The sequence below is a fragment of the Odocoileus virginianus genome, chromosome 19 (genome assembly GCF_023699985.2).
Source record: "Odocoileus virginianus isolate 20LAN1187 ecotype Illinois chromosome 19, Ovbor_1.2, whole genome shotgun sequence".
NCBI classification, from domain to species: Eukaryota; Metazoa; Chordata; class Mammalia; order Artiodactyla; family Cervidae; genus Odocoileus; species Odocoileus virginianus.
Genome location: NC_069692.1, coordinates 40861175 through 40886142, shown reverse-complemented (window position 1 = coordinate 40886142; position 24968 = coordinate 40861175). Strand labels below are relative to the sequence as shown.

General features: G+C 36.5%; 1 long non-coding RNA gene across 2 annotated transcripts in view; it reads right to left on the bottom strand.

The window, feature by feature from the left end:
* LOC110146240 (uncharacterized) overlaps positions 1 to 24748 on the bottom strand; it is a 112603-nt gene extending 87855 nt beyond the window's left edge. For both annotated transcript variants that reach the window (XR_011492973.1, XR_011492974.1), the window contains exons 1-2: positions 24661 to 24748; positions 22292 to 22419 (exon numbers count right to left, since the gene is read on the bottom strand). This is a non-coding gene — a long non-coding RNA (uncharacterized lncRNA). The remainder of the gene's footprint in view (positions 1 to 22291; positions 22420 to 24660) is intronic.
* Between the last annotated feature and the right edge of the window lie 220 nt (positions 24749 to 24968).

The window sequence follows — 24968 nt, the reverse complement described above, 5'->3', positions numbered from 1 at the left end:
CTTTGACTAATGCTTTATCTCTTCAGAAACACTAACTGTCAGATTGCATTTAATTTAACCATGTAACATGAAGAAGAATAAGAATGTTCTAATTATAGTGGTCTTTCACTTTCTCTTATTCTTTCATGCTCCCTCTGCTTGTGTGAGCATTGGTATGGTTGTGCATTTTCCACCAGAAGCTATGAATCAACTGAATACTCAAGTGTGGATCTGGAATTAAGGCTGCTTTCCCTTCATTACTGCAAAAGAGTGTGCTTTTGTTTTGAAACGGATATATAAATTCTTCTCAAGGACCAATGGGGAGAAAAATATAGTGCAAATCTTCCTTAAGTTTAATTGCTCTTTCTTCAACATATTTCTTAAATCCATTTCCTTTTTATCTTTCTCATGACCACCACCATAAATTTTAATTCTTGTCTATTGTCCAGATTATTTCACTGACTCTTAATTGGTCTTCCATCTTTAGTTTTTCTTCAGTATTTTGTATGTATGACACCAGCCAAGATTTTCTTAAACAGTATATCATGCCACTCCCTTTTCCCAAATTTGCATGGGTCCTGTAAAGGGCATTTAACATTTATTTTTCTCTCCAGACCAAAAAAAAGACAAAACATAGGAACACTTCCATAATTTTCCTTATACATATATTTTTAAAAATTAAGATATGAATAAATGAATGAGCAAATAAAGTGTCTCATATAGTATAGACATCACATATAAGCTGCACATTGTATTTCATTGTCCTTTTACATTCTTTAATTGCTGTTCTGACTAATTTGAGGGAATCAGTCCAGATATCTCTAGTGGGTGAAATTTGAATTTTTTACGTATTTCCATGATATGTGAGCACTATCATAACCCACAGTTGTGAGATTTACATACCGTGAGTACACTTGTGGACGTTTTAAATTGTGTTCATAAATCTTTGGTAATGTTCGTTGCTGTTCAGTCACTCAGTCATGTCCGACTCTTTGTGACCCCCATGGACTGCAGCACACCAGGCTTCCTTGTCCTTCATCATTTTCTGGAGTTTGCTTAAACTCATATCCATTGAATCAGTGGTGCCACCCAACCATTTTGTCCTCTGTCGTCCCCTTCTCCTCCTGCAGTCTTTCCCAGCATCAGGGGCTTTTCTAATGAGTTCATAAATCTTCGGTAATAATCTGTTCCAAAATTGGAGCCTAATTCACCTCCTTTCACAGGTACATTGGACTTTGGGTGGTTCAGTTCTCATGAATAGAATCTGGTGAAAGTAACAATGGGTGACTTGTAAGGATAGAATGGAAAAGGCATTGTGGCTTTTTCCTTCTCTCTCTTGGATCACTCACTTTGGAAGAAGCCAGTTGCCATGAAGACACTCAAAGAGATCTGCAGAGAGGACCGGGTGTAGGAAACTGAGATCTCCCCCTTGTGTAAGGAACAGAGATCCCCTGACAAGTCCTTGTGAAGGAGCTTGGAAGCAGATTTTCAGTAACATTGAAATGACTGCAAGTCCAGCCAGCACCGTCACTGCAATGTCACGAGAGAGCCTGAAGCAGACCCATCCAGCTAAACTGCTCCTGTTTTTAAATCATGGGCATAATGAGAAAATAAATGTTTATTGTTTTAGGCCATTACATTCTGTAGTAATTTGTACATAAAAAGAGACAATTCATATAGCACTTTGGGCAGATTTTATTTTAAAATGAGTGTGTGGAGGGCATAAGGAGTACTGTCAGAAATAATTGATCTTGTTTCCTTTATTTTTCTTTTACACACAGGAATTAATAGCCATTATGGCAAGAACAGAGCCACATTTCCAGGCTGTATTTGGAGTACAGAGCTAGAAAATATATATATGACATCATCATCATTCTTACAAGATAATATTAAAAATAAACTATTTGAAAACAGCATTCTTGTAGTCAATGATTTTTATTAAGCCATTGAACATATCCCAGGTCTTAGGGACTCAGATACTATAGCAGTTTGTTTGCCACAAATGTTCCGCATGTAATATTTTCTTTCTTTCTTCCCTTTACTTTTATAAACTCTACATTCTAAGTGACTTTTTCATTGTGGATTATATTTTCACAAACATGACATATATAAAGTCATATAGAATGACTGTTTGATCAGTGTTATAGTTGGTTTGCAAAGTATGTAGTCAAGCTCAAATGCTACCCCTTTGCTCCCTTTTTGAATTAAGCTTGAATTATATTTATATTTTATTCAGGCAATGACAAAACAGTTTTGTAGAATGTGGAAATATTTTTTATAACAAACACAGTAACTTTGTAAAGAGTGAATTAAGCCATGAAATAAGATGAACTCTTTAGCTTTAGTCAACATGCAATTTTGTGTTTATTTATAGAAATAGATATCAATTGTGGTCCCATATTCCAAATATTTTTCATCAGAATAACAAAACAAAATAACCAAGCTTTTTTTAAAATAGGATGCAAATAAAAGGATTTTTATATCCTTTTCAAAGCTCATTAAATAAAACAGTGATGTTTTTTCATTCTTATTTTAGACAATTGTATTTATTCATCCTCCTCTTACATAAATGTGAAGCTAACAATAATATTCAAAAAAGAAAACTAATCAGCCTTATGGAAAGAGACAGCTTGTCATTCTTCACTTCCATATCTACATTAATTTGGTTTTAATTTGGTGTGGTTCTTCCATTTACCCAGGAACTGAGGCTTGCATTTTTTTTAAACTTGTGAGGGAATTCTAAATATGTTTGCATGGCAAACAGAATAGTTTCAAGTTGTGTACAGCAAGAAAATCCTCAACTAGGGTAAAACTCCATCCTGTGTGCTGTAGGGTGACTATATACATGTTTGTTTTATTGTTTTTAATTTGCATATCTTCTGTCTGTCCTTAAATTAGATGCGGGATCTTAATAATTTTACTTGAAACTCAAAGCCCAGATTTTGCTGTGTGAGGAAGTTTCTGAATAAGACATCAAGTTTCCAGCCATCAGAGGATAATTTATTGATACTTGTCAAAAGGAAGTATCAGTCTAACAGAAATCAAGACAAAAGGAATGCCTGATGAATTTTCTTTGAAGTGCCTTTTATAAAAGTCCTTGGTAATACATATTGATGAACTCCAAATTGTCTTGCCTGAAGGGAAAAGAAAGTAGACTGCTTTACACTGTCTTATAAATATTCATCAAAAGAACAAGACTTATGTTTCCAGGCGTGAGGTGAATGATTACGGTTGTATGATTGCCTTGGAATCTGGATAATTAGTAAAACAGCCGTTGACAGTTAGAGAATTTTAAACTTGGTATCTTGCCGTCACTTCATTTGGAGTCAGAGATAAAGCTTCCTATACCAAAGGGAAGCAGTTTTTAGAGGGTGATGGATTGATACTATCAAGTTCTAGGCATCGGTTGCGTCCATTGTTGGCTTATTTTTTTGTTCAGCTGAAAATCAAAACAAAAGTGATTTGCTTTGTTTTATTTCCTTTTTGTTTTATTTATTTATTACTTGGTAATTCATTTTGGTCTAATGAAACAGTACCAGTCTTGCTAAGAAAGATTTGCTGGATCTATGTCTTAATTACAACCCAAACACTAGAGTGAGGATAGAATGACTCTATCCAAATACACAGAAAGAGTAGTTTTGTGTGGTTGTTTTTTCTCTGATACTGTTGTCATTTGGTTTATTAAGACACACTTTGGATTGAACGATTAATCCGCATTTGATTATGAAGTCCATATGATTAAAGATCAAATTTGATTAAATAGATATGCAATATTTGATGTCTGAGGTTAAGTAGTCCATATCAACAACCAGGAAAAATACTGTCACTCAAACTAGTTGTGAAGTTCTCCTGACCCTTGTTTCATAAACTATCCTCTAACTAGTTAGGACAACATTCCATTCTCAGAAAACATTATCCTTTACAGTGTTTAGCACTTAAATGCTATTAAGCAAATATAATATCTTCCTTGAAGCAAATAGTTGCTCAGCTTAAGCAACTGAAACTAATTAGCTCTGCTGAATGAAAGACATATTCAGCAAGTATTTGAAGAATATATTTTTTATCTTGAGCAGACATAAGCACCTGTGTTGCCATTACAGTCAGAGGAAGACTCTATATCCTACAAGTTGTTATCTACTTTGTATAGATCCAAAAGTAAAAATGTGAATTCAAATTGGTGTGTATCTAGGAGTAGAATGAGATAGAACAAATAATCATAATAATAAGAGAAAGACAGATTAAGTGACTTCCCTAGAAAATGTTTATGTATTTTCTCAAAACTCTGTTTTGTTTGTTTGTTTGTAAGGGAGACTTGGCTGCTATTAAGACCTTGGCCAGAAACACATAAAGGATTTGAGTCACCCTGCAGCAGTGAGCCGTGATAAACATAGAGTGTAACAAAGATGGTGATGAGGGCATCGGTGTTCTTGTAAAGGTGATCATATGATTTGGTAAGTAAAGTTACATTTTCTAAAGCAAAGGAATCATCTTGCGTTCACACTCTCTTTTCTGTCTTTCTTTCTTTTTTCAATCTTGCACTTTGTTTAATGTGCTGTATAATGCATCTCATTCTATATCTATGAAAAATAGTTTGGAAAAAAAAGGCTCTCATAAGGCATATGGTGTCAGCAGTCTGGAACACTTAGATTGATCATACAGAACACCTAGATGAATTCAATATGGAATAGAAACAAACCAAGAACAGCCTGTGAACTGAAGTGTCAGTATCTCTGAGGAAATCGATTATTTTTCTCTCATTTCTGAGAAACCACCACGGAGAGACATACCGAGTATCTAATGGTATCATTTTTAGGCCATTTTTCCAAGTCTCAGAGGAAAAAAAAAATCTCAATTTAAAATATAAATGAGAGCTTGCAAGGAAATGAGTAGGGCAGGAAAAAGGAACAGACAGTTAAATATTTAAAACTGCGCTTTACTGGCCACATTAACCTGAAACTATGTAATGTCAAACATTGCCTCTCAGTGCGCAACCTGGGGGGGCATGAAAGTATTATAGTTGAAATATCTCAGATGTCTAGATGCAGGAAAGGCTACAACATTTGGAAAACATGGGAGAGCGCAACACTCGGTGAACCACAGCTCTGGTGGGGTTTCTGATGCTGCGCTGTGTTGACTTGGGTTTCCCCGGTGGCTCAGGGAAAAGGCATTAGCCTGCAATGCAAGAGACACGAGTTTAATCTCTGGGTCAGGATGATCGCCTGAAGGAGCAAATCGGAACCCACTCCAGGATTCTTGCCTGGAGAATCCCATGGCCAGAGGAGTCTGGTGGACTATAGTCTGTAGGGTCACAAAGAGTTGGACATGACTTAGGGACCAAACAACCATCCAGGTGAGAGAATTTGCAGGTATCACTAGGAGGGCAGACGATGCAAGGAAAGTAATAAGTTATTTAACTTTACAGAGCTTTTCTGGTGGTGACTCAAATGACATATGCTGTTCAGTGATTCAGTGAAGAGAATAATAAGCGTTAATTATATTTAGCAATGATAGAAGGTGGGAGGTTTCAGATGAGGCCTACATTCACCAGAGGAAGAATATAGACGGGAATAAAGCATGAAAAAAAAGTCCACAGCCTTCCAGGGTCAAGTTAATTCTAATAAGTATAAATGTAAATAGAGCAAGTTATGTGTTTATCAGACAAAATAGGAACGATAGAAACAACATGCTGGCCTGGCATTAGTAAAGAGGTATTTGTATTTCATGCTTGTCGGAGTGAAAATGGATACGAAGTTTGCAGGAAGTATAAAAATCCCTGAGGGGAAAAGAAAGCACGCTCTGAAAAAGAGAATTAACTACTAGACATTTATCAAGAGAAAATTAACAGGAAGTTGTGTTAAAGTATATATATAAGAAGGTCCATAGAATAGTATTTAAATAGAAAAAAAAAATACTAGAAACAATTCGAATGACTAATAGCAGGTAACTGCTTCAATACATTGTGTTGTATCATATAGCTATATAATGTTTGGGTTTCCCTGGTGGCTTAGACAATAAAGAATTCACTTGCAATGTAGGAGACCAGGGTTCAACCTCTGGGCAGGGAAGATCCCAGGGAGAAGGGAATGGCAACCTATTCCAGTATCCTTGCCTGGAGAATCCCATGGACAGAGGAGACTGGTAGACTACAGTCCCTAAGAAAATATTTAATAGACTTTATAAAAGTTATATAAAATTATATATTACATGAGAGGTGGACATACATGTGTGTTTAGCTTTACCTATCAATTATTTATTTATCTAGATGATTTTATGAGATGAAGCGAATCCCCCCAAATTTTATGTTGAAATCCTAGCCCCCAGTTCCTCAGAATGCAACTATATTTGGAGATGGAGCTTTTAATTATGAGAGATAAGGACACATACAAGTGCTGAGGGAATGCCTTGTAAAAGCAGAGGGAAGAGGGCTTTATGCAATGCAAAGGACAGAGACCTCAGAAGAAGCTAAGCCCATCAACATGTTCATTTTGGATTTTTTGAGCTTACAAAATTGTGAGAAAATAAATTTCTGTTCTTTAAGCTGTGGTACTTTGCTATGGCAGCCAGAAGAAATTAGTACATGTACCTATCAGTCAACTTTCAAAAGTAGTAGTCTTCAGATATTTTTTTCTTAGTAGCCTCTATTTTTATTTTAGCATGCATGCATATTATTTGTATAATTTAAAAGGGGGAGGGATAAGTTGGGAGATGGGAAGGGACATATGCACACTACTATATATAAAATAAATCACTAATAATTGTATAGCACAAGGAAATCTTCTCAATACCTTGTAATGGCCTATATGGGAAAAGAATCTAAAAAAGAGTGGACATATGTATGTGTATAACTGATTCACTTTGTTGTACACCTGAGACTAATACAAAATTGTAAATCAACTCAATATAAAGTATATGAAAGTATTAGTCACTCAGTCTTGTCTGACTCTTTGCAACCCCCATGGACTATGGCCAGCCAGGCTCCTCTGTCCATGGAATTCTCCAGGTAAGAATACTGGAGTGTGTTGCCATTCCCTTCTCCAGGAGATCTTTGCAACTCAGGGATTGAACCCAGGTCTTCTACATTGCACAGAGTTTCCTTGCTCTTTGAGCCACAAGGGAAGGATATATGTATACATATGTCCTTTTATTATATATGTATATAACAAAAGAGAAGGAAAAATGCCAGACTATCTTATTTGTGAAACACTGGATGTGTGGAGATAGTTTCCTTTGAGAATTATATTAAGATTTAATGATAAAACACTAGATGCATCATATTGTTCACATGCAATCTTACTCAGAAGCTAATTTTGTAAGTTTTTGCTAAGGCTGTCATTTCTGGTTTCAAATGGAATCTGACAATATCTCAATTCAAATAGTTTCAAATCATAGAAACTATAGCAGGGTTATCTGGTTGAAAATAAGTAGGACAATCTTCTCCTTGGACAGATCCCAAGTTCCTTGTCAGTAGAAGCCTGTGTTCTGAAACATCTTACCCTATAGTATCTAGCAGATTTCCAGACATGAAACAACTCTTCATAAATACATTTTGACTGATTTATTTCAAAAGTGAGATTGACAAACTACTTCTTAATAATTTACTTTGGTTCATCACTTTACTAATTGGTATAGGTGCCCGTTGTGGTAGGAATGTTGAGGTTCCTGAGTTTAAAAGGCACCGATCAAAATCATATAAGAGATATGTCATTTTCCCCCTTAAAAATGAATAAAACTCAGAATATTGAGTAAGAGAATTTGCCCTGGAAATGTCAACATCAGATGTGTACTCGCTAGAGAATAGGACATGGAAGTGACAGTCAAACTGGATTCAGCATGGTCATTTATCAAAGTTTGAACTGTCTGTGCATCAGGTATTTCTTATTCTATGGGAAAATTCAAAGTAATCCCATCTTCCGAAGCCAACACATTCTCTAAAATTCCTTTTAAACATGTTAATACCTTAAAGAATGTAGATTTCTTTATAAAGAAAGAATACTTGAATATGTGTCAAATGAAAAAATATCATAAATGTTTAGGAAATACATCAGGGAGCCTTTGGTAAAATATTTCAGATGGGGAAAATAATTTTCTTGGCATCCAGCTGTTAATTTTAACATGAGATTCTTGATAACACTATATAATTGTGTAGGACCTGTTAACTTTGTGTCTCAATTGTACAGTTGCCTTAGATAATTATATATAATATGGCTTAAGTCTTACATATATACACATTAAATTCTAAGATATTTTACTTCTAGAAATGAATACATATATATATATATATATATATATGCATAATTTCGGGGAGGTTTAATCTGCATAGTGGACCAGAGGTTCCTTTCTTACTTGGTTTTCAAAAATTCAATTAATACTTAAAGTGACACCACTATGGGGAAAAGATAAGAATTTGTGCTTTCTCCTGAGAAAATTAGTGTAGAGAAATTTATTTTAAAACACAAGTCACGTCACAGGGACAATGTATATCAATCAAAACCACCTTCTTCTGACATGGGCCAGAACCCAGAGGGCTGTCCGTTTCCTCTGTCTTTCCTTCTTGTCCTTTGTTTATTAGTAATCTGGCCTATTGATCTCTGCCAGCTGTCCAGTGCAGACCAGCCTGGCCCGCCCTCTTCACCTCCCCCAGGAAGCTCATCTGGCCCCATCCCACCCCCACGCCCAGTTATGTTCTCCTAACACTCTGCCTCATACCAATTTCACTCATACTTTCAGCCTGACTTAGTTTTAACCATTAACATAAACTACACCTTCCAAATTTATGAAAATTCTGAAATTTTTGCCACAAATGCCACAAAATATGTTGCACATATATTAAACTAAGAAGTATTTTAAGAAAGGCTGCAAAGCTTGACTTCATTAAAAGAACATAAAAAAGCTACCTAGATCATGAACAAAGGGTACCAGAAGCTTTGGTGCAGATATAGCTTTAGTCAAGTTCTGATGTATAAATGCTAAATCTTACATAAAAATTCATTCGAAAGCACCATTATTTATATTTAATAAGCATTTATTGATTTTTAAATATTTTGATGAAATTTTTAATATTGCTGTTTGGTTTTGGTCTCTTCAACTGAAGAGGACAAACATTAACTAAAACAAAAGCTTTAAATGGAAAACTATTTTATTCAAAGTTCCAAAAAATATAATTATACCTAATTAAACTTCTGAATACAGTTTTCAAAATGAATTTGTAGTATTTAACTTTTGAACTTATTAAAGTGTAAAACTGTGCTGAAACTTTTGCTAGACACTGGACTTCAAAATCCTTCATTACAAAATGTGCTGAGTCACTCAGTCATGCCGGACTCTTTGTGATCCCATGGGTGGTAGCCCACCAGGCCCCTGTCCACAGAATCTTCCAGCCAAGAATACTGGAGTAGGTTGCCGTTGCCTACTCAAGGGGACCTCCAGACCCAGGGACCGAACCCACATCTCTTGCATCCCCTGTATTATCGAGCGGATTCTTTACCACTGGTAACACCTAGGAAGCCCTAGAAAAAGAAAATGTTACACTTTCTCTACCTATTGTGTTCTACTCTCCTCCAAAAATTGCAGAAGGTCATCATTGCAGGACAGTGTCACTTTTCCTCAGTCACTCAGAGACTGAATACCACAGAGTTCAGTGGAGCAGTCTGACATCACGGAGCTGGTTGATGAAGGAAAACTTTTTCTGGACAGCTGCTCCATTTCTGTTCTCACAACCCAAAAGGACTAAGTTGATAAGAACTATGGACTTGACATTTTCATCATGGCACCTGTCTACCTAATATCTCCTTTTTGGCCCATTCCATAGCTCTTGCTCTGAAAATCCAGCATCCGGCACTTCTTTTGCAAGAAAACACGACTCTTGTTTGGACCTGCTCCAAGGGCACTATTTCTCTCAGCCCACAGAGCAGCCTTGCCCTGGCCCTTCTCTGCTGAATCACTCCCCACAGGGAAGGAGAGCCTGGGAAGGGGATTCTGGGGCCAGAAGAATGTGCTGTGATATCATTGTGTCTGTGATATCACAGGAGACACAAGAGATGTGGGTTCAATCCCTAGGCTGGGAAGATCCCCTGGAGGGGAAAATGGCAGCCCACACCGGTATTCTTGCCTGAAGAATGCTGTGGACAGGCGCCCAGTGGGCTACAGTTCAGGCGGTTACAGAGAGTCGGACACGACTGAATGGCTGAGCACGTTGGTTCATAAAGGAAAAATACCGTTCCTTTCCCTGTGTAGGCTGTTGCATGCCCTCCAGGATTTATTGTGCTTCTGATTATTTTTTTACTTTTGTGTTTGAATGCTTTCTTGGTCCATCTATTGTACCTGCCTTTGAAAATGTTACAGTGCCATGTCTAATTCTCAAAAATATTTCACCCAGTCAGTGACTTTTTCTCATGTATTCATAACGGTGTATCCTCCTTTTCATGTGCTTATATAAGTTCACATGCCAGGTGCTTTGTCTATTTTGAAAAAAAAAAAGAGAAAGAAATAACCCTTACTTTTAGAAAAAGTTAAACTTGTTCATATCAGTAAGAACCTATAGAGAACTTTCTAAAATACCTATTGCAACAACGAGGCTGAAAAATATATATGTGTATATGCAAGACTAAAATATAATTATATGTTGTATATAAAGAATGTACTCAGAAAACATGCTTTATTAGTTAACATAGAACATATGAGCTTTCTAAAAGGATATATAACTGGTTACCAAGGAGTCTCAAATTGATTATTTACATAAATTGGTTTCAATTTTTCCCCAATATTTTATTTAACTATGCTATTAATATACAGATTTTTTTCCATTTATATTACTTTATATTTGTAAGATTTCAAGCTTTCAAATCTTTTTCTATCATTTAACTTAGTTGAGTGCATATTAAACTCTATCTCATAGCTGATAGGAATTTTCCTCCCAGCACAGATTGTGTGTGTTTGGATTTGGGCAAGTGATCAGATCTATTCTTTCTCTTCTCTTCCCATGTTAGTACCTTGAATGCTGGAACGTTCTCATCCAGGCTTTGTTCCTTTCCCCTTTCTGACTTTAGTCTTCCATAGCTGGGGGCAGAGAGAGAGTAGATTCAAGGCAGAGACCTCATTTAGCCAGATGGTAAAGAACCCATCTGCCAATGCAGGAAATAGAAGAGATGAGGTTGGATCCCTGGGTTGGGAAGATCCCCTGGAGGAGGAAATGACAGCACACTCCAGTATTCTTGCCTGGAGAATCCCCGGGACAGAGGAGACTGGTGGACTACAGTCCATGGAGCTGCAAAGAGTCGGGCATGATTGAAGTGACTTAGCACTCACTCATGTGTGGTGGAGTAAATATCCCTAATCAACACTCTGGTTTGACAGTGTTTAGTCCGATGTTAGTGATTTTCACTGAGGAGATGATACAATTTCCTTGAAGAAGTGCTCACTTCCCCTCAGCTTCCTTGTCATCAGAAAAGATTCTGTATTAAAAGTTTAAGCACTCGTTGACCCTTTCAGAAGTCATGGGAAAAAAAAAATCCTCTGTTTAGTTGTGAAGTTGCTTTGCTTGGTATAGTAACCCTTTGTTCTTAAAGTAAATTCCATGACTCCTCATTTGGAGGAAGGGACACTGGACTGGTCCCCTCCTGTGTTGTCTAAAGACTATAAAGAACTGAAAAGGAAGTCCACGCATCTTTTACTTCTCAGGTTCCCTATTCCGTGGTCCTCTCAAACTTCGCTGGTACAGATTTCTCCAAGATACCTCTTGCTTTTGTAAATCAATAGGCTGAAGAAGGTTCCAATCTATGTTCTCTACATGTCCAAATTAAGGGTGCTGGCATTCTCAGTCCTGTCGGACTCTGCAACCCCATGGACTATAGCCTGTCAGACTCCTCTGTCCATGGGATTTTCTGGGCAAGAACACTGGAGTGGGTTGCCATGCCCTACTCCAAAGGAACGTCCTGACCCAGGGATTGAACCTGCTTCCTGCATCTCCTGTGTTGCTGGGAGATTCTTTACTGCTGAGCCACTGGGAAAGCCCCTAAATTAAGCAGGGGGGGGGGTCTATATAGCTGCCCTCCTTAAAACTGGTAGAAAAACCACTTTCTGGTACTCTTTGCCCTACTCAAAACATATCCTGTACTTTGCTGGCTGCTTCAGAAACACAAGTCCCATGCAGGCTAGACAATGCACAAACTTCATCTATTTAGCTGCTCCATGGTTACTTCTTTTTGCTGAAGCTAGAGTGTCATTCACTCCCAGTTCAATCGGTACCCATGTCTTGTGCAAAACAAACAAACAAACAAAAAAAAAACCCTATCAGAACAGTGACATTCAGTTCAGTTCAGTCGCTCAGTCATGTCCAACTCTTTGCAACCCCATGAACTACAGCATGCCAGGCCTGTCTGACGTTAGCTGAACCAAAATAACTGATAAGAAATAAATTGGAATTAATAATAATTCATCATAAACTGGGATGCATAGTGAGAATAAAGAAGAGAATGTTGGGTATCATTGCTTTTCACATAGTGGGAAAGAGAAGGAGAAAGTAATAATGGCTGGCAAGTGGAAGTTTTGGAGGATTTCTTTTTAATCGTCTATCTTCTTTCAAGTGTCAGAGAGATAGTTATGCTCATATCAAGCCAATAGAATGATGATGTATTGAAGTCTACTAGATTTTAGGAATTGGGTTATAAATTATGGATATAAGCATACCACCCAACTGAACATTTGATAAAGGCAATATTGAATTTATGGAGTAGAGGTAAGGTAATTCTACATATTGTAGAATGTGAAATGTCCTGAGAAAATTAGTTTTTTTTTTTCCTCAGAGAATGGTAAACAGAAAAATGAATGAATAAAAAATACAAGTTGAAGGATCACCAAAATAAATTTCAAAAGAAAGAAAAGAATTCTACTTTGAAGACTTATAGGAAGACTAAAACTAAAAATTATTTACTCCAAAAGCCAGAATATATTCTTGGATAGTTGTGAGACAAACTTAGCCTGCTCAAAGAAAACAGGGCCTTAAAGAAATAGGAACAGAAGCTGAAGGAACAGCCATAGATAAGATTCCAATGTGATGAGATGGAGAAGTAGGGTTTGCAAGGCATCATATTGTTTAGTTGTCAGTATAACTTTCTATTAGAATCACTAAAGAGCATAAATTAAAAACAAAATTTATGCTAGCAATATGGAGAATAAATTTGGAAAGCTCTATCAGAGAAGTAAAAAAAAAATCATATGTTGGTTAAGGTGATATAGAGAACTTGAGAGAAGAAAATAGAAAGATAAACATCTAAAAATCCAAGAGCTGGCTCATACAAGTTCACAAGTGTCCATTGCTAGATTTTCAGAAATTTTATGAGCCAGCACACCCAGTACTAAAAAATAAATACTAGAAACTTATAATTAACTATGTTAAGAATGGAGATATTAAGTACTCAAAAGAGAATCACCTCCTAAGAAATTTACTGTATTTTAGTAATTTCTATGATGTTGTAGTTACTTAGGTCTATCTCATCTGTAGGTGGAAATATTATACAGTCAAATCTCATTATTCATAGTATTTATGTTTATAAAGCCATTACAAACCTCAAATTAGTGAATACTGAACTGCTGTTTCAGGGGAAATAGAGGATCAGTGTCCTATGAGTCTCTGGTTGTGATGTTTTCATCAACTGATTGCTACAGAACCTTGCTTTATGCATGATTTTGTTTAGTGAAACCCACTTAAAACATATAATTGATTCATTAACATTTAACTTATGATCAACAGCACTATAACTCATGCTTGGTTAAAACTTATTTAACACATATTTTTTCCATTAAACACATCACAGCCTTTTTGAACCAGACACTAGACAGCACGTCAGCTTGAATTTATCTAAGTTGTAAAATAGCAAATATGAAAGTTAGCAGATATAAATACTATTCTAAGCTAATAAAATGGAAAATACTCATGAAACAAATGATTTATGCAAATAACCATAAAATATAAGATTATAATATAAGATTATATATATATAATATATATATAATAATATAAGAGTATAGTCTTCTTCTTTCTGATAAGGAAACGTGATGTATCTAGAGCAATTAAAATCAACCTAAACTCAACTGAAGATTAGCGGAATAGAATAGCTAACCCAGAAGCAGTTCCCAGGAAAATTATTCTCAATTGTTGGGTCCCCAAAGGTCATCTGTCAATGTTGGTTAAAATATCTAGATTCTGGGATCCTATCCAAAAGTATTCTGACTATGCCTGGCATTACTTGGAAGCACCTAACATAACTGTCATGCATCTGGTCTATATATTACTTTGGTATGTTATGAAGTAAATAAGAGGCCTAAATAAAGGAAACATTTTCAATGATGTCGGTCAGGGTTGCTACAAAAAATTATATCCTTACATTATTGAAAGCAAACTACAAGTAAAGAATTAACCATAAAGAAGAAAACAAAAGATAATGTAAAACATACAACCTCATGGTCCAAAATTTTGCATGAAATCTCTCTAGGTGTAAAGGGTCAATCCAGAGCACCACAGGGTATTTTAAACTTTCAAGGGAAACATAGAAATATTTGACATTTGTTAGACAGGGCACAAGCTACTAATTCCAGATAAGAGTTCTCTCATTAGTTTGAGTTACATTTGTTTCACTGGCATTTTATCTTTCTGTCATAATGAATGCTGTGATGGAAGCAAATGCAGTGCATCAATAGTGAGGGTGGTGATCTCCAGTGTGTGGTTTGAGAAGTGGTACAGTGCTCAGTGAAAGAGGAGAGCGAAAAAGCTGGCTTAAAGCTCAGCATTCGGAAAGCTAAGACCATGGCATCCAGTCCCATCACTTCCTGGCAAATAGATGGGGAAATGGTGGAAACAATGACAGACTTTGTTTTCTTGGGCTCCAAAATTACTGCAGATGGTGACTGCAGTCATGAAATTAAAAGACACTTGCTCCTTGGAAGAAAAGCTATGACTGACCTAGAAAGCATATTAAAAAGCAGAGACATTACTTTGCCAACAAAGGTCTGTCTAGTCAAAGCTATGTTTTTTCCAGTAGTCATTCATGGATGTGATAGTTGGACTATTTAAAGAGAGCTGAGCACCGAAGAATTGATGCTTTTGATCTGTGATGTTGGAGAAGACTCTTGAGAGTCCCTTGGACAGCAAGGATATCAAACCAGTCAATCTTTAAGGAAATCAGTCCTGAATATTCATTGGAAAGACTGATGCTGAAACTGAAGCTCCAATACCTTGGCCACCTGATACGAAAAAATAATTCATTGGATAAGACCCTGATGCTGGGAACGATTGAAGGCAGGAGGTGAAGGGGATGACAGAGAATGAGATGATTGGATGGCATCACCAAATCGATGGACATGAGTTGAGCAAGCTCCGGGAGTTGGTGATGGACAGGGAAGCCTGGTGTGCTGCAGTCCATGGGGTCACAGAGTTGGACATGACTGAGCGACTGAACTGAGCAGTACTCAATAGCCACTCACATCCCATTAGTACTTGTGGTTGTATAAGAATAAAATTTTGAGATGGTTTTAATTTGAGTGAAGTTTTTCAAACAGCTAAGTTGCCAGTAGGATATAAATACTTTATATATATATATATAAATATGTATATATATAATATATAAATATATATAAATACATATAAATATATAAAATTATTTGATCTATTTACTTAGTGGTATTTTTTGATGTAGAACTACCCTGAAAAAAATCACTTAGATACTGAGAAAGCTGAAACCTGTGAGAGATTGTCTAGGTTATGGACAAAAAAAAAAAAAGTGTGCATTATTATTTTTTTGTTGTTGATTTTTATATGAGCAAGTCTTCCTTGAGGAACAGAAATAACAATAATGACATTAATAGTAAAACTAATATTCATGTATTGAGTGCTTACTATTTAAGACCTTATACTTAGAGTTTTATATGAATTATCCAATTTTTTCATCAAAGGATCTTCTGAAGTAGATTTTATTTCAATATCAATTGAAATTTAGAGTAATTAACTTTCCTAAGATGATATAGCTATCTGGTATATCAACTGCAGTATTAAAAATATAGTACAACTGCTGATGCAATAAATATGGCAGACAGCTCGTAAAATATAAAGAGCTCTCACTGAATATTTAGGAAAGGCTTCAAAAATACCAATGGAAACATGAGTAAAATCGGTGAAGATATAATACACAAACGAAATAGTGTAGAAAAAGTCAATACAGAGGGAAAACCTTACTAGTAATCCAATAATTCAGATGAAAAATCTAATGGTCTCAACATCATATTGCAAGCCTCCCAAGAACAGAAATCATAATTTCAGGTTTGTGTTTATTACATATCAGATACCAATAGGTATTTTTCAAAAACATGAACATTCTGCCTTTAATTTATAAAGATTTAAATACTTATTAATTTTCTCCTCAAATAATTATTGAGTCATTATGGGTTCAAACGGAGCTGGTTCTTAGACACGTGAGAGAAAAAAACCAGACATAGCCCTGTCGTTAGTGGAGATCAGTATCTATGGGTGTCAGGATGCTTAGCTTTCCCGCTGGCTCAGTGGGTAAAGAATCTGCCTGCCAGTGCAGGAAAAGCAGCAGACCTGGGTTTGATCTCTGGGTCCCTGAGGGAAGAAATGGCAACCCACTCCAATATTCTTGCTTGCAGAGTCCACAAGGAGAAAGGAACCTGGGGCCTGCTCTCCATGGGGTTGCAAAGAATCAGACACAACTAAGCAACTAAGCATGCGAGGATGCTGAGATGCAGTGAGACAGGCATTCTTGTATGTTGCCATTGGTGGAAGTGCATCTGAAGACAACTTCTCTGGAAAACACTTTGATAACATGTGATAAAAGTCTGAAGAAGGGCTCTTCCTCTATTTCCATTTTTAGGAGTCTTTCCAAAAGAAATAATCAGAATGGCACTAAAAGATTTGTTTTCATGGACTTGCACCACAACATTATTTATGAGAACAAGATGTTGAAAGTAGCAATGGTCAATAACCAGTGAATAGTTAAATGAATTGAAGTAATATGTAGGGTAGAATATTAGTCACTCAAGAAAAAAAAACATACTTTTGAAGAATATTTAGTAGTGTGGAAAATGTGCTTTGTGAAACAGCAGGGAAAATGTAAAATATAAAAACTATTACCAATGGATTTTTTAAATCTCTAAAATTCTAATAGAAAAAAAAAAGAGGGGCTTGCAATTGGACTTTAGTACTTTAGTATCAACACATATCCACAAGCACACACATACACAAACATAGCTCTAAAACAAGATTAGGATATTCAAGGTAGTCATATCTGGGTGTTAAGTTTGGAACTATGAGTGATTTAAAAATGCTTCCTGCTATATAATTTAATACAGTTGACTCTCCGTATCTGCAGGTTTGGTATCTCTGTATTCAACCAACTGCAGATCAAAAATATTAAAGAAAAAAAAATTTTCAGAAAGTTCCAAAAAGCAAAACTGTAATTTGCCTCATGCTGGCAACTATTTACATAGCATTTACATTGTATTTACAACTATTTACATAGCATTTACATTGTATTATGTAGTAAAACTAATCTAAAGATGATTTAAAATATATGGGAGGATGTGAGTAGGTTATATGCAAATAACTGTGCCATTTTATACAAGGCACTCAAGCATCTGCAGATTTTTCTATCCACAGGGGTCCTGGAATCAATCCTTCTGCAGATTCCAAGGAGCTTCTGTACTAAACATTTTGTCCAATGCACATGCAATTATTTTTATGATAAAATAACTTGAATAAAAGCAATAGTAACCAATAACAATGAGGATTTGATAGAAATATAAATGAGAAATTAATGGTGATAAAAATATCTCTGTAATGGTCAATTGAACATATATCTTTAAGGGCTTCAAAAAAAAGCAGTAAAAATAAGTTTGTTTAAGGCAACTATTTAAAATGAAAAAATAATTATTCAACATTTATTTAGTACTTATTATTTGCAAGGTATTATATTATCCAGGAGCTACATTAATTAGAAAATTATTCTATAGGCTAATGAAGTAGATTATTATTTATATTTTATTGAAGCAGAATTAATTGGATAGAGACAATCCTTGGTTGATCCCCAATTCAGAAGATATTTAAAAGGAAAAATAAATATTTTTTGCCAAGAAATAATTATTGCATGCTTCCCTCAGAGAGTCTCAACCATGTTGGAAAGAATAGGAGGATATCAGAATGGACAAAATGGATTTCCTGAGTAGTTTATTTGAAATTACCAATGAGCAATACAAGATCACAGCCAACACAATTGAGAATGACAAATTACCAACTTGAATCAATGCTCATGATGATGAAACGTCCCGTAGGGAGGGACTATGATGGGAAAGGAAAAGATGAGGACTTCTAGGCAGCTTTCACGTTCTGAGTTATTGTGGAACAACTGGAGAAAGTCACATTTCAAGGATGCCCCAAGGTAGAGCTTGAGCCATTAAGTCCCCAGTCCGAGAATGGACTGAGTCCCAAATTACGTCAGGCTCAACACAAGCAATTGTGGGCTGAAATAAGACACACTTTTAAGTATCTGCAGGTAAGCATGGCAACCCACTCCAGTATTCTTGCCTGGAGAATCCCATGGACAGAGGAGCCTGGCAGCCTAGAGTCCACAGGGTGACAAAGAGTGGGACAGGACTGAAGCGACTTAGCACGCATGCACACATATTAAAAATACATCTTTTCACAGAAGCTTTTCCACTGGGCCCAGAATACAGAACACTCATGAGCATTTCTCAAATATGTGTTTTAATCATGAAAATACCTTACTAAAAGATAACTGAGGCATATTAAAATTTTACTGTAGCATCTTGCCATGTAAATCTGAGCTGCAAAACAAAAAAGCCTGTTAAATTTAATCACTCTGTAAGAATTTAAAACTATGCCAAAAGATAGAAGATAATGCTATTCATTGTGTGGAGTGTTCAGGACAAGTTGGTACAAATTTATCTAGGAATAGAACACACAGAGATAAAATATTAAACTGAATGAAATTGTCATTTCATATATCTATTTACAAATAGACTGTTTTTGGTTATTATTTTAGAGAAAAAATCATTGAGGCCATCAGTCAATGAAAATCAGCTCTCAAAACAGGTAAAGGAGATATTGGACTATAGTTTCAGAAGAATAGAATATAAAATAAAGGTATAATATTCACCCTCACTTGATGGATCTAATTTAGAACCCTGTGATTTACTTCATGGAGAAGGCAATGGCAACCCACTCCAGTCCTCTTGCCCGGGAAATCCCATGGACGGAGGAGCCTGGCAGGCTGCAGTCCATGGGGTTGCAAGGAGTCGGACACGACTGAGCGACTTCAATTTCACTTTTCACTTTCATGCATTGGAGAAGGAAATGGCAACCCACTCCAGTGTTCTTGCCTGGATAATCCCAGGGACGGCGGAGTCTGGTGGGCTGCCGTCTATGGGGTTGCACAGAGTTGGACACTATTGACGCGACTTAGCAGCAGCAGATTTACTTCAAGGTTAAAATTGGCTTACAGATTATGATTTTTTGGGGGGGCAACATTTTACATTCTATATGTTAAACTTGCCTGTAAAAGTTCCCCTCTTATCAGAACTTCTAAAAAAGAATTTCTCTATCAATATTTTTTCTAACTTACTCAGTTCATTAAACATATATCCCAATGGCCACCTCTACTTATTTCTGTTGATTGTTAGTTTGGCTTTTTTTTAAATATATTTCAAGGAGTTTTTTCCACTTATTACTTTTTAATCTCTCCTTCTGTCTGCTATTTCACTATATAGCTTATTTTTGGATTTATGATACATATATAAAACATATATAATAAATTTTCTATTCCTAAATTCCAGTGAATATCTTATGTGAACCTTCTCTTGGGTATAACATCAGTGTTAAAAAAGTGAATCTCAACCAGAACAATTTTGTGATCAGTTTATTTGTGGAAAAATATAGATTCCAATATTTTGTATTGCTCTTACTATTGTTTTTAGAACTTTCTTTAAGCTTTTGTTTTAAAAGGTAATCTGTGTTTACAGCTCACATGGTTTTGGGAGGAAGTTACAATGAAATGATGATTGCATTCACTTTACATTTAGTGATTCAAATAGTAAGACCATATTTCAGAAAAACAAAGCTACTTTTGAAAGATATTACTGAATAATTTGTGTAGTTTTTAAAGATTCCATATTATTTGTTTTAAGTTAATAACTTTCCACTCCATAGAATTTATATTATTTTCATCTAGGTAAGAAAATTTTTCTATATTTCTTAGAAATTATAATTAGAATAATATATTTTCTTAGGTCTCTAATGCTTTTAAATATGAAGAGATGTAGAAATTGAATAAGAAATTACTGAATAGAAATTATTCTAATGCCCCAAACATGGTTTGAAATGAATTAACCTCTATTTCCTTTTCTTTTATTCTTTCTCTCTATTTTTTAAGAAAGGCAGACTGCCACATGTAGCACCTCATTTGGATGTGTCTGGAATCTTGGAAATTTGATGATCCTATGTTCTCCTACCAGTCGACCTTGAGAATGTGTTTGGAGTTTCTAGCAGGGTAGTATAGCTACTCATACCCCATTGACCAAAGAACGGTTCTCCTCTATGGGAGACGGTTATCCTCTTCCACTGGACAAGTAGCTTTGAAAGGAACACACCTGGAGTGGTGAGGAAGGAGACACCCGCCTAGCCAGCGAAATCAGCCCAATCAACCCTGGCGATTAGTGAAAGATGGCCCTCATATCCAACCTCTACTTTCCATTTACAGATATTAACAATTATAGCTCAAAATTAGCATAAAATTCTGGAACCTACTGCTGATACTGAGAAAGTAATATATTCCTTTGTTAGATCTTAACGCAATCATAAAGATATTTTCTCAAAACTTTCTATTATTATTTGCAGCAAGTTGTATTATTGCTTGGATGTTTGCCTATGTGAATTCATTAAGACACAAATAAATTATGTCCCCAAATTGACTAAGAATTCTGTCACTGGCTATGATAGCCTCTATGTTTAGCACATCCCATAGAGGCATTTAACACGTTATTTAAAGAAAATTGCTTTTTAAAGTAATAGAAAATAAGTACAAAAGTATACTTAAAAGGGAAAATAAATAAAATTAAATAGAAAAAGTATCTATTGTTATTTAAGGAGGTAAAAGCATTAAAAGACATTAACATTCTAAAAAAAACTCTTTAGAAAAATTATCCACTTGAGGCATGGATGACATTTATTATTTATTGTAACTAAATTTATTTTAATTTTTAAAAAATTTTAATAAAAATAAATTTTTGCTTTGTGCTAGTTTGTCTACAAAAATTCTGCCCTTTCCTCCCCACATTTCAATGAATCTTAACTTACTTAAGAAGTTCCCTCCCGCATTGAGCCTATAATGGTCCTTGTTCAGAAAATAGAAGGCAGTGGAATCAATGCTCCATGATGTTCAAAGTTAGCTTAAAGGCACACAGCATTTGCCTTGAGCTTTTAGAACACTTGGGCTGGGTGAAACTACTTCCTATGTAAGAAGCTCATTCACTTTGAGATGGACATGGTGTGAGGAAGCCCAAAATAGTCATTTGAAGGGTCACACAGAAAAGGCACTCCAGAAGTAGGGTGGAGAAAGATTAACTGGTCAGTTTCCTGCTCTGGTTCAAACCATTTCAGCTGAAAAGTGAGTTAGTGGGATACAAAGCCCACCTGGATGTCTAGCCCTGTTGAGCCTTCAGTTAACTTGGGCCTGAGCCACGCCATCACTGCACTGCTTGGGAAGCACCAAGCAAGGCCACCCGGCAGAACCCAGTGAGCCCACAGACCAGGAAAGGTAATCACAAACTGTTCCAAGCTGCTTAGTTGACGATTTGTTACCCAACAACAGAAAACTAGAAGAGTTTTTTTATTGTTAAAGGTATAATATCACGGAAATTGTTTTGATCAATGAAGACAAAAGGAGCATAGAGAAAGGAATATACTTTCCTTTTTGGCAATGCCAAAGTAGAAAGAAAAGGTGTCTGGTCAAGAGGTGATGCCTTATTCCCTGGGCAATTTAACTGCTGTCTAGATAGTTCTAAGTAGCAGTTTTATAGATGCAATGTTGATAAACCAGTCTCCAAAACTTTTTCAAATGTTTCTATTTTGGATCTTAATCTGATTCATAAGCAGCACTTCTAAAACTTTTTAGTAAAGACATGCAAAGTCATAACAAAGGTATAATTCTATTATATTCCATGACACTTCCTGTGTCAGTGACAGGTCATAGATAACCATCAGATATATTTGTTTATGTATGCAAATACATACCTTAACGTAGTCATTCTTCAACACAGACGTAATCCAGCACCCTAGAGAGATTTTAATGCAGTTCATAAAATTGGAATCAGAAGATTCAATTTAGTCCAACCTCCTTTTTGGGGCGACCAGAGCTTTATCTGAAAAAAAGTCGGAATATTACATGTAGTATTAGAACATAAAATTAAATTCTGCTATCTCGGAGGACAAGTTCAGATTTAATAAAAATAAATGCGACTGCTCATTCATTCAAAGAAACACACTCTCATTTTCCTACAGATGCTTCAGTAAAGAGAACACTAATCTAATTATAGTATTTAAAAAAATAAACTGTCTTTGTGCTGGCTATAAAATAAACAAAACAGCTGCAGGGCCTGCCGAGCTTCACTTACTAAAGAAAATACCTTTTGATAATTAACAGAGGCAGATTTGTTTGAAACATGAATATGCTCACTGGAGTCTCCTGGATGGAGGGGATTTTTCAGAAAGGAAAGATTTCAATGAATTGAGGAAAATGTAAACCAAGATAATTATAGTTAGATAACTTTTGCTCCCTTTTTATTTACAGTATTGGCAGGGTTGAAGGATAGGGGGCAGAGAGAGTAAAGAATGAAAGAAAAATATATTGGCTTCCTAAAACCAATCTAATTATTTTTGACATAGAACTTTTATATGAAGACATTTTGGGTAAAATGGCTCAGTTATATTGTAACAACTTTCAGAAATTTTTACAGTATAACTGTAACTGACTCCTATGTTAGGCAGTGGAGAGTTTGACTCATAATCTGGGGTGAGGCTTAGCTGCAGATCCCTGAGCAGGTAAGTCTTACCGAAGCTCATCTCTCCGAGGTTATCAGAACAATAATGATAAAGTTTCCTGTAAACTAGGCATTAGGCACAAAATTGGCTTAGATGCAATACTAAGCCAATTAGGCTGCTTTTGAGTGTGAAGGGGATATACTTAATTATTAATTAACCTGCTGGGGCAATACACATAAATTGTTGCTGTCCCTGGCAAACCTTGACCTATGGTCACCCTCCGTAGAGAAAATGTTGTTAGTCTTTGGCAAAGTGGCCCTGTGTCTAAGACTGGACTACTCTCATTTTACAGTTGAGGATACAGATGATGATCAAATCCTTTGTTTGTAGTCTCACAGTTCATTAGTGGCAGGACAGAACACAGGTCTCCTAAAAGTGCCTTTCTAAAAACACAGTAGCCAAAGATTCCCACTCTTGGTCTACCTAAAGATTTGCCTTTTTAGAGATGTTTCTTTGATCTGTAGATACATAGTACAAAAGATCTTCCCCAAATTGTAAAAGTTATTACCAAGTGGTTATTAAGCCAACAATACCGCATAACCCAACAAGGATAAATTTATCATATTATCAACATACTTCCTTGGAAAGAAAGGAATCAGATCTCAAGGAAATGAGTCACAGGGCAGACATTTTTCCATGAGATAATCCATGTAAACCGGATTCCTAGGTGGCTCAGTGGTAAAGAATCTGCCTGCAAATGAGGGATTTGAAGGCAACGTGGGTTTAATCCCTGGGTCAGAATGATTCCCTTAGAGGAGGAAATGGCAGCACACTCCAGCATTCTTGCCTGGTAAACGCCATGGAGAGGAGCCTGGCGGGCTGCAGTCCACGGGGTCCCAAACAGTGGGACACGGCTGAGCGACTGAGCTCACATGCACATGCGTACACATCCATGTGAAAGAACTGCCTAAAGCTTTGGCAGGCATCACAGTGGCTGAAATCATTTCTCCTCTTACAAAGCTTACCAGCTACCTTTGAATATGCTTCCTCTAAATTCAAAGAACCCAGTTTCTACAGCAATTTTTTATTGCTGTTCTACAACTATTTCTATTAGTTTTCTTGCTTTCATCTTACATTTCCTTAGGGATAGTCACAGACCATGACAAATAGTGGCATCTTGCAAGTGGAAATTAAAGAGATCTAAAATAGATACTACTTATTGGATGGCAATGGCACCCCACTCCGGTCCTCTTGCCTAGAAAATCCCATGGACGGAGGAGCCTGGTAGGCTGCAGTCCATGGGGTCGCTAAGAGTCAGACACGACTGAGCGACTTCACTTTCCCTTCTCACTTTCTTGCATTGGAGAAGGAAATGGCACCCACTCCAGTGTTCTTGCCTGGAGAATCCCAGGGACGGGGGAGCCTGGTGGGCTGCCGTCTATGGGGTCGCAGAGAGTCGGACACGACTGAAGTGACTTAGCAGCAGCAGCAGCGGCATTGGACTACAGTGCCGGCTTTGCTATGCTCGCAAATACTCCCTTAGTGGTGGTAAAGTGGCCGAGGTCACTATCGGGACATCTGTGGAAACACAAACGGGAGGCATTCATGTACTTGGGCCCCACCTGGCAAAGGCTGTGCAACCTAGATCCATAAGAACGAACGCCGCCTACTAGTAGACTTTGTTCAAGTCGCCTGGCAGGTATGCCAAGAAGGTCTGGAACTAGGAACGTTCCAGACATGACCCTTCCAAAGTTCCTGTCTCTTGAAGTCATAAAGAGCATTTATTCTTTCAGAAGCAAAGTGAGACGATATACATGGAGGGCTTGTGTGTATGTCTCAACCGAGGGCGCTCACCTGAAACCTGAGCGCTGAGCCCTCGTCGGGTCCCATCTCGGGGACGAGTCTGACTGAGCACCTGGCTCATCTCAGC